Source organism: Leptidea sinapis, chromosome 34 (genome assembly GCF_905404315.1).
Source record: "Leptidea sinapis chromosome 34, ilLepSina1.1, whole genome shotgun sequence".
Taxonomy (NCBI): Eukaryota; Metazoa; Arthropoda; class Insecta; order Lepidoptera; family Pieridae; genus Leptidea; species Leptidea sinapis.
Genome location: NC_066298.1, coordinates 11,685,601 through 11,695,783, shown reverse-complemented (window position 1 = coordinate 11,695,783; position 10,183 = coordinate 11,685,601). Strand labels below are relative to the sequence as shown.

The 10,183-nt window shown below is 50.2% G+C and overlaps 2 non-coding genes and 1 pseudogene across 2 annotated transcripts; all 3 read right to left on the bottom strand.

Annotated features, from left to right (window-relative positions):
* Positions 1 to 7: 7 nt before the first annotated feature.
* On the bottom strand, positions 8 to 164 carry LOC126975142 (5.8S ribosomal RNA). Its single transcript, XR_007731649.1, has one exon. It is a non-coding gene; the product is annotated as a 5.8S ribosomal RNA (ribosomal RNA).
* A 338-nt stretch (positions 165 to 502) lies between these two features.
* LOC126975154 (small subunit ribosomal RNA) lies at positions 503 to 2,407 on the bottom strand. Its single transcript, XR_007731660.1, has one exon. It is a non-coding gene; the product is annotated as a small subunit ribosomal RNA (ribosomal RNA).
* A 2,737-nt stretch (positions 2,408 to 5,144) lies between these two features.
* On the bottom strand, positions 5,145 to 9,825 carry LOC126975163 (large subunit ribosomal RNA; annotated as a pseudogene).
* Between the last annotated feature and the right edge of the window lie 358 nt (positions 9,826 to 10,183).

The window sequence follows — 10,183 nt, the reverse complement described above, 5'->3', positions numbered from 1 at the left end:
ATGCAGCCGGCCCTCAGACAGGAGTGGTCCTGGATATTTCTCCACGGACCGCAATGTGCGTTCGAAATGTCGATGTTCAAATGTGTCCTGCAGTTCACACTATGACGCGCAGTTAACTGCGTTCTTCATCGACCCGCGAGCCAAGTGATCCACCGTTCAGGGTAATAGTTTTTATATTTAGAAAATACGTGAACGATCTCTGTGTGTAACAAAATATTATGTGACGCACGCATTGCGCGTACGTCGTGATCTCGACTCGCTTCGCACTCGACATGAGCGCGTCGCGAGACGCACGCGTGCCGGAGACGTCGTGCCGGACACCCCCCACATGCGGCGGGAGATGTCAGCGCGCGCGCGGCAAACGCGACAACGGAGCACAGAGAGCACATCGCGAGCGCGAAAATAATCAGTGATTGACACGTGATTGAAGTTATCATCGTCAACAGTCGGCTGTGAGCGAAGCGTGTCGGCGACAACGCTCGCGCACGCGACCGTTACACGTTAATGATCCTTCCGCAGGTTCCCCTACGGAAACCTTGTTACGACTTTTACTTCCTCTAAATGATCAAGTTTGGTCAACTTCCCAGCAACGCCGACGGCCGCGAAGCCACCGCGTGTCGGTCCGAAGACCTCACTAAATCATTCAATCGGTAGTAGCGACGGGCGGTGTGTACAAAGGGCAGGGACGTAATCAACGCGAGCTTATGACTCGCGCTTACTAGGAATTCCTCGTTTATGGGGGATAATTGCAAACCCCAATCCCCAGCACGAAGGAGTTTCAACGGGTTGCCCGGGCCTCTAGGCCAGGGAGAACATGTTGATTCCTTCAGTGTAGCGCGCGTGCGGCCCAGGACATCTAAGGGCATCACAGACCTGTTATTGCTCAATCTCGTGCGGCTCGAAGCCGCCGGTCCCTCTAAGAAGAATTTTAATACGCCGCCAGTGAGTTGCGCGACCCTGAAGCCGCGCACACCTAAATGACGACGCCTATTTAGCAGGCTAGAGTCTCGTTCGTTACCGGAATTAACCAGACAAATCGCTCCACCAACTAAGAACGGCCATGCACCACCACCCACCGAATCAAGAAAGAGCTGTTAATCTGTCAATCCTTCCGGTGTCCGGGCCTGGTGAGATTTCCCGTGTTGAGTCAAATTAAGCCGCAGGCTCCACTCCTGGTGGTGCCCTTCCGTCAATTCCTTTAAGTTTCAGCTTTGCAACCATACTCCCCCCGGAGTCCAAAATCTTTGGTTTCCCGGAAGCTGCCCGCCGAGCCATTGTAGTAACGTCGGCGGATCGCTAGATGACATATTTACGGTTAGAACTAGGGCGGTATCTAATCGCCTTCGAACCTCTAACTTTCGTTCTTGATTGATGAAAACACCTTTGGCAAATGCTTTCGCTGATGTTCGTCTTGCGACGATCCAAGAATTTCACCTCTAACGTCGCAATACGAATGCCCCCAGTTATCCCTATTAATCATTACCTCGGAGTTCTGAAAACCAACAAAATAGAACCGAGATCATATTCTATTATTCCATGCACGAAATATTCAAGCGGCATTTTGAGCCCGCTTTGAGCACTCTAATTTGTTCAAAGTAAAATTGTCGGCCCATCTCGACACTCACTGAAGAGCACCGCGATAGGATTTTGATATTGAACCGGCGTTTTACCGCCGGCTCACCGACGATATGCTCCGCAGACGTGTCAGTATCACCGCGGATGCGATGCACCGACAGCGCGGCGCACAAATGCAACTACGAGCTTTTTAACCGCAACAATTTTAGTATACGCTATTGGAGCTGGAATTACCGCGGCTGCTGGCACCAGACTTGCCCTCCAATTGTTCCTCGTTAAAATATTTAAAGTGTACTCATTCCGATTACGAGGCCTCGTAAGAGTCCCGTATCGTTATTTTTCGTCACTACCTCCCCGTGCCGGGAGTGGGTAATTTGCGCGCCTGCTGCCTTCCTTGGATGTGGTAGCCGTTTCTTAGGCTCCCTCTCCGGAATCGAACCCTGATTCCCCGTTACCCGTGACAACCATGGTAGTCGCAGAAACTACCATCGAAAGTTGATAAGGCAGACATTTGAAAGATGCGTCGCCGGTACTGGACCATGCGATCGGCAAAAGTTATCCAGATTCATCAAAATTAACGACTTCGGACGCGAGGCCCTCCGTCGATTGGTTTTGATCTAATAAAAGCACTCATCCCATCACTGGTCAGAGCTCTGATTGCATGTATTAGCTCTAGAATTACCACAGTTATCCAAGTAACTGAGTAAGATCTAAGGAACCAAAACTGATATATTGAGCCATTCGCGGTATCGCCTTAATACGGCTTGCACTGAGACATGCATGGCTTAATCTTTGAGACAAGCATATAACTACTGGCAGGATCAACCAGGGAGCTGCTGCAAACAACGATTGTTGTCGCGCTCAGCGCGTCATGCGTCGCGATCTCCCCTTAGGGCGTCGCGACTATGACATCTTGAACATATCGTGAGATATCCGTTCGCGCACTGTACACTATATATCTCAAAGGCATACGGTGCGCGTTGAACGAATCATAAATCGGCGATGGGCCGATTGTATGTTATGAAAGTTCAGTAACGAGAGTCCCTTCGGGTAATAATAAAAATGATGACACGCAATAGAAGCGGTATCAACGTATTAATATCGGTACACGTCGTGATCACAAATCGGATCGACGCCCGGTGCTTGAGAGGAGCGTGAACGTCTCGCACGCGTGAAATGCGCGACGCGTTCCGGCTTGCGGGCCCTCACGTTAAAAATCTTAACAGAGGGAAACCGTCGAAGCCCAGTCGGCGTCTTGGTGCGCGCAAAAAATTTACACGATCGCTTTCAACGTGACGAGGATCGCCGCAGCGTATGATACTATAGAGAGAGTGAAGAGAGGAATTATGAGAAACGAAATCACAAAAAACCTTTCAAATCACCAAATCAAATATCATCCGCATAGGGAAACTCGAAAACGCTCGATCGACACAGCGCGGTGAGTCTGTCTCATTTTTTATATTGTAAAAAAAGAACATATAAAACAACGCGCGACACAAACACAGACACAGACACACCAGCTCTGCCCCGAGAGTACCAACAACCGTATTGTTATTATATCATCGTCGTTATCATCGCGCGCATTCACAAACTTACTCAAATATAAATATATATTAAATAAAATATGAATGACGATGACGACGACGAGAATAATAAAACAACACCACCGTGTTGTGCGTTTTTGTATTTTTGTCGCGTGCGTTTTTCACTCTTTTTACAAGAAAAACTTGAGCGGCGTTGAATTCGGCGTCGCGAACCGTTCGCTACGGACTCGACTCTCGACGCCGACTGCCGTATGTGTGGTGCACGCGAACGATATGAACGTGTAAACTCTCTGATATGTGAATAAAGTGATTTTGATTTGATTTTACTATTTATTAATAACATAATATTGAATATGCATTGCGGCTTCGAAGAAAAAATCGCTTTTTTTTTTTTTTTTTTTTTTTTTTTTTTTTTTTTTAACTTTATTAATAACGAGTACGATAATGTTCAGTAATAAACGCGCGACACGTACATTTCATTTTCCCTCCGAAACCAAATAAAAAACCTCCAAAAAAAAATATATTTCAAATCAAATCAAAATTCTTATCATACATCAATCTTACTCACCCAAACTAAACATGCGTCTAAACGCAGCACGAGACGAGCCAGCTACTTGATACTACCTAAGACAAGAACAAATTACGGCAAGCGTATGTTTATTTACGAGGGCGCACAACTTTTTAATAGTCTACCTTCATCTCTCAAAAAGATTAGGTCACTAAAAACATTTAAACGTGACCTATCAGACTATATTGTTTCAAAGTTTTTATAAAACACATGTCTGAAATTGTTTGTTATGTGACAGTGCCCTGTAAAAGTGTGTAATCTTAAATTTTGTGAAGAAGAATAAGTACTATAATGTGTAACATGTATGTACTGAACATCTAAAGAACGGCGGATAAATTATTACATCATATTTTTATGTTCTCATGTAAGTGACAATATTATGTTTTTAATGAGAAATAAATATCTTTAAACGTAATTCTTTCTTACTTACTTACTTACTTACCTATTTACTTACTTACTTAGTTGCTTACTTACTTACTTACGTACTTACTTACTTACTTAATCACATTCGTTTTTCGCGATTTTCAGCAAAACGGTAGGTAAGTTTTATCATAAAAGTAACTCGGACAAAAATTGTAGATCGTAAAATTATCCATTAAAAATGTATCAATACTTAGTGTTAGATTCAAAAAGTTAGTTTCCACGCCACCTATGAGGTAGTAGTGTACTTAGCGCGTTTTTATAAGTTTTTGAATAGTTATTATCTCAGAAACGGTGGCTCGTAGGAAAAAAAGTATCGGTACATTTTTTATAGATAATTTTATCACCTACACTTTTTCTCGTAGGTATTTTTATGATAAATTAATAATTAATAATTTATTTTATTTAATTTAAAAAAAAAAACGGACAGAACATGCAATTATTAGGGGACACGAATATTGGTCAAAAACTATAATGTTCTGGTGTACAAGGAACAAGAGAAAAGATGGAGACCGGCAGGGAGCGCCGCGCTCCTCGCGCTCGGCGGTACTCGTTATTGGAGAAAACAAGTAAGTGAGATATCCGTCCGGGGAGACCGGCAGGGAGCGCCGCGCTCCTCGCGCTAGGCGGTACTCGCTATTGAGGAATCGACCGTACCCGCTATTGGGGCCGATCGTACTCGCTTTTGGAATTTGCGCAGCGCGCCCAACACCACCGGAGCCGCCGCCGCCGACGGCGATGTACACTTATCACAACACTCGACTCCACATAATAACCTGAAAATGATCGTACTCGTTATCATTAGAGTAGTCGGCGTGTACAACATCAACCACGTCTTTCAACTATAATAAATAATAATATATTGTAAAATTTTATAATCATGAGAAATCGCGTGACGCGTCCGTCACGACGAAATATCATGATAATATTATTTATATTATTATGTTATTATAATATTATATGTTGGCCTGTTGTTTGTTTGCACACACACACACACACACACACAACTCTGCTTCTCGGCGACGATGCGTCCTCGGACGAATCACCTGGCGTAGGGCTGAGTCTCAACAGATCGCAGCACGACGCTGCTCTACCGAGCACAACACCCCGCCAGGAACGTAAGTCGTCTACAGACTATTCCGAGCCCCGACATCGAACTGAGGTAAATTCGAAACTTCGACGCCGTGGTGCACGTGTTAATACCGCTCGCACCGTTCGTCGCGTTCCAAATGGGCTTCGACGTCGCGTCTTACGAATAAAACGCGACTAGTAAAGTCACATTGTTTAGAGCCTCCCGACACTCGGGGCTCCACAGTGAGTATATCCTTGCCGGATTCGGCTAGGCTGGCTTCGGCCTTAGAGGCGTTCAGGCATAATCCCGCGGATGGTAGCTTCGCACCACCGGCCGCTCGGCCGAGTGCATGAACCAAATGTCCGAAACTGCGGTTCCTCTCGTACTGAGCAGTATTACTATCGCAACGACACGCCATCAGGAGGGTAAAACTAACCTGTCTCACGACGGTCTAAACCCAGCTCACGTTCCCTTTTGATGGGTGAACAATCCAACGCTTGGCGAATTTTGCTTCGCAATGATAGGAAGAGCCGACATCGAAGGATCAAAAAGCAACGTCGCTATGAACGCTTGGCCGCCACAAGCCAGTTATCCCTGTGGTAACTTTTCTGGCACCTCTTGCTAAAAACTCTTTATACTAAAGGATCGATAGGCCGTGCTTTCGCAGTCCCTATGCGTACTGAACATCTGGATCAAGCCAGCTTTTGCCCTTTTGCTCCACGCGAGGTTTCTGTCCTCGCTGAGCTGGCCTTAGGACACCTGCGTTATTCTTTGACAGATGTACCGCCCCAGTCAAACTCCCCGCCTGGCAGTGTCCTCGAACCGGATCACGCGGGAGTTGTACGGCGACGAGCGTTGCCGCCACGTCGCCACTCTGCACGCTTGGAACGAAACACCGTACGCCCGCCGATATTATCGACCGCGCACCGCTTCCGCCCAACCGAGTAAGTAATGAAACAATGAAAGTAGTGGTTTTTCAGCGACGACCGCGAACGATCTCCCACTTATGCTACACCTCTCATGTCTCCTTACAATGCCAGACTAGAGTCAAGCTCAACAGGGTCTTCTTTCCCCGCTGATTCTCCCAAGCCCGTTCCCTTGGCTGTGGTTTCGCTAGATAGTAGATAGGGACAGCGGGAATCTCGTTAATCCATTCATGCGCGTCACTAATTAGATGACGAGGCATTTGGCTATCTCAAGAGAGTCATAGTTGCTATCGCCGGGCGGGGGGTCTGGGGGGCTGGCAAGCCCCCCAGCGCACCCGGCCCGACGTCGGATGGCGGTACTTACTGTCTGCCTTTCTAACTGCTAGAATCCCAACGCACACCGCCTACTAGGTAGGTTACAGCACAACAGCTTTCGCTCCAGTCCCGGTATAGTGCGTTGGTCAGACGTAGAGGGTCACAGACAACCAATTATGACTCTTCAATTTCGCCTGTTAACCCAGGCGGCAAGCACCCCCAGTCGCGGTACTCCACAGACGTTTCGCCCATACGAACCAGAGGCGGAGATCGGGACCCAGCCCACACTGGCCGTCTCCTATTGAGAGATATGCTATACGCAAACAAATGGACAACAATCTCCCCACATTTGTCCTATCAACACCTGGCGCCAAGCCACTACGAGTCCGACGCCAATGGAGGGGCACTGGTAGCCTCCCAGTGGGCTCCCCTCCCCCATAGCTCCCGTGTCGGTAAAGCTACCTCCACCACGTTTGACGGGTAACCGCCGAGGAACCTTTCGGAACCATCTACTTCAGATCAATTGAAGGCCACCGCGCCCGTTGCTCGGATAACCGAGATGGGGTGGCTAATTGACCAACTTTTTTGGGTGAGCTCCCTGAAGTACAGCTGAACACCCTATACCGACTGTCTAATAACAGACGTGACAACATACATCGCGCCTGTTTTGCTCCCGTTATCTCCACCATTACCCGCGCTTGCTTGAATTTCTTCACGTTGACATTCAGAGCACTGGGCAGAAATCACATTGCGTCAACACCCGCGAGGGCCATCGCAATGCTTTGTTTTAATTAGACAGTCGGATTCCCCTTGTCCGTGCCAGTTCTGAGCTGACCGTTGAACGGCGGTCGTACAGTACCGCGCCGATCGCGCACGAGACGAAACCGACGCGGACTTACGGCTAGGAAGATCCGCGAAAGGCCGGAACGCGGGTCCGGATTCAGCACGACGCGCGAGACCACCTTGCGATGGAGACACGCGCGAGCATCGACCAGGCCCGGCACCGGCCGCATCCGCTTCCCGTCCAAACCCGACACGCCCCGGTCCTCAGAGCCAATCCTTATTCCGAAGTTACGGATCCAATTTGCCGACTTCCCTTACCTACATTATTCTATCGACTAGAGGCTCTTCACCTTGGAGACCTGCTGCGGATATGGGTACGAGCCGGCGCGACATCTCCACGTACATCCCTCACCTGAATTTTCAAGGTCCGCAGAGAGTATCCGGACACCGCCGCAAATGCGGTGCTCTTCGCGTTCCGAACCATATCTCCCTTCTATAGGATTCCATGGAACTCGAACGCTCAGGCAGAAAAGAAAACTCTTCCCGGACCACTCGGCGGCGTCTTCAGGCCACTTTGGGTTACCCCGTCGAACACTCGCTTGAGAAACGAGAGAACGATTATTGAAACGGTTCCGCTGCCGGGTTCCGGAATAGGAACCGGATTCCCTTTCGCTCAAAGGGCGTTATTTATCATATACACAAAATATATATAAACACGCCGCATCGACATAAGATCTCTCCTTGAGCTTAGGATCGACTGACTCGCGAGCAACTACTGTTCACGCGAAACCCTTCTCCACGTCAGTCCTCCAGGGCCTCGCTGGAGTATTTGCTACTACCAACAAGATCTGCACCGACGGAGGCTCCAGGCGGGCTCACGCCCAGACCCTTCTGCGCACTCCGCCGCGCACGTCCTACTCGTTACGGCATAATACGCGTGCGCTTTGACACGCACGCGCCGATTGCCGGTAACGGTAGTGTATAGGCAAAACGCTTCAGCGCCATCCATTTTCAGGGCTGGTCGCTTCGGCAGGTGAGTCGTTGCACACTCCTTAGCGGATTCCGACTTCCATGGCCACCGTCCTGCTGTCATGAGCGACCAACGCCTTTCATGGTGTCCCATGAGCGTTTTTTAGGCGCCTTAACACTACGTTTGGTTCATCCCACAGCGCCAGTTCTGCTTACCAAAATTGGCCCACTTGGCACCGTCATCAGATCTCCGGCTTCATCGTTCGAGTAAGCCGGAGTTCTCACCCATTTAAAGTTTGAGAATAGGTTGAGGTCGTTTCGGCCCCAATGCCTCTAATCATTCGCTTTACCGGATGAGACTGTTACGAGTCGACGCCAGCTATCCTGAGGGAAACTTCGGACGGAACCAGCTACTAGATGGTTCGATTAGTCTTTCGCCCCTATACCCAGTTCCGACGATCGATTTGCACGTCAGAATCGCTACGGTCCTCCATCAGGGTTTCCCCTGACTTCGACCTGACCAGGCATAGTTCACCATCTTTCGGGTCCCAGCATCTGTGCTCAGAGCGCGCCCGCATTCGCTGATTGGAAACGAGACGCCTCGGGAGTGCGAGAGATCGATTTTTGACGACCGACGCTCCATCCTCCCTGAGCGCGCGACAAGCGCGCGCCTTCACTTTCGTTGCGCCTTTCAGTTTTGTCTGTTTGAATTCATAACTCAATGACTCGCACACATGCTAGACTCCTTGGTCCGTGTTTCAAGACGGGTCCTGCGAGTGCCCGAAACAGTAACATCGCCGACTGATACGCGCACAGTCCGAGACTACACGGCTGCGACGACAGCGGCGTCGCGTCAGCATCCGCACAAGGGCAGGATGTCGACGACGACTCTCGCTCGCGTCGGGCCGGACGCGTCCCCGGATGGAGACGCGTGCGCGTTTCATGACAAGTACCGTCCGCCGCCGGCCGGCGATCGTCACGGTCGGACGGCTGTGCGCGTGAACGCGCAGCCGCCCGGCTCCCGGACAACGCTTAGGCCGAACAGACGAACGGGTCGCGATGCATAATGTGTACTAAGAGAGAAGTGCACGCCGTCCGGGTGCGTCAACGGCGGCGACCGGTGAACGCGAGCACGAGTCTCGCGCACATCGCGGCACGCCGCCGTACGCCCCGGAGTGACGATGAATCTCTCCGTTCGTTCATTCGAGTTTCGCAGGTTTACCCCTGAACGGTTTCACGTACTCTTGAACTCTCTCTTCAAAGTTCTTTTCAACTTTCCCTCACGGTACTTGTTCGCTATCGGTCTCGCGGTTATATTTAGCCTTAGATGGAGTTTACCACCCACTTAGGGCTGCACTCTCAAGCAACCCGACTCTGAGGAGAGTCCCTCTCGCGGACTCGCTCCGTCGCTACGGGCCTGGCACCCTCTATGGGAAAACGGCCCCGTTCAAGACGAACTTGGACGGGAGCGGCGACCGCGAGATAGCGGAACCTCCCTAACACCACATGTCCCGCGACCGTGACGACCGCGGGATTCGGCGCTGGGCTTATCCCTGTTCGCTCGCCGCTACTGAGGGAATCCTGGTTAGTTTCTTTTCCTCCGCTTACTAATATGCTTAAATTCGGCGGGTGATCCTCCCTGATCTGAGGCCAACGATAAAAAGTATGAGGCAGACACGATATCCGTCAGCGCAGCGACACCGTCGTGCGCGCGCCGCCAATAAGTCTCAACGACGTATCGTCGACCCGCGCACGTACCGCGATCGAAGCGCCCTTCGGACGTCGAGTCCGCCTACTCGTTTGCACGCTCACGTCGGGCCGAAATAACACGTGCAGCGCACGGGACGCGAACCGAAGGCGCAGCCACGCACGCCGTTCACATAGAGAGCTCTGCATAGATTAATTAAAATTAATCACGAGATATCCGCGTGTGACAGCGAACGAGCGCGCCCCGGTACCGCGCCCGTCTCCGTGACCCACGTCGGGCGTGAGGCGGAGACGGCGTTGCACG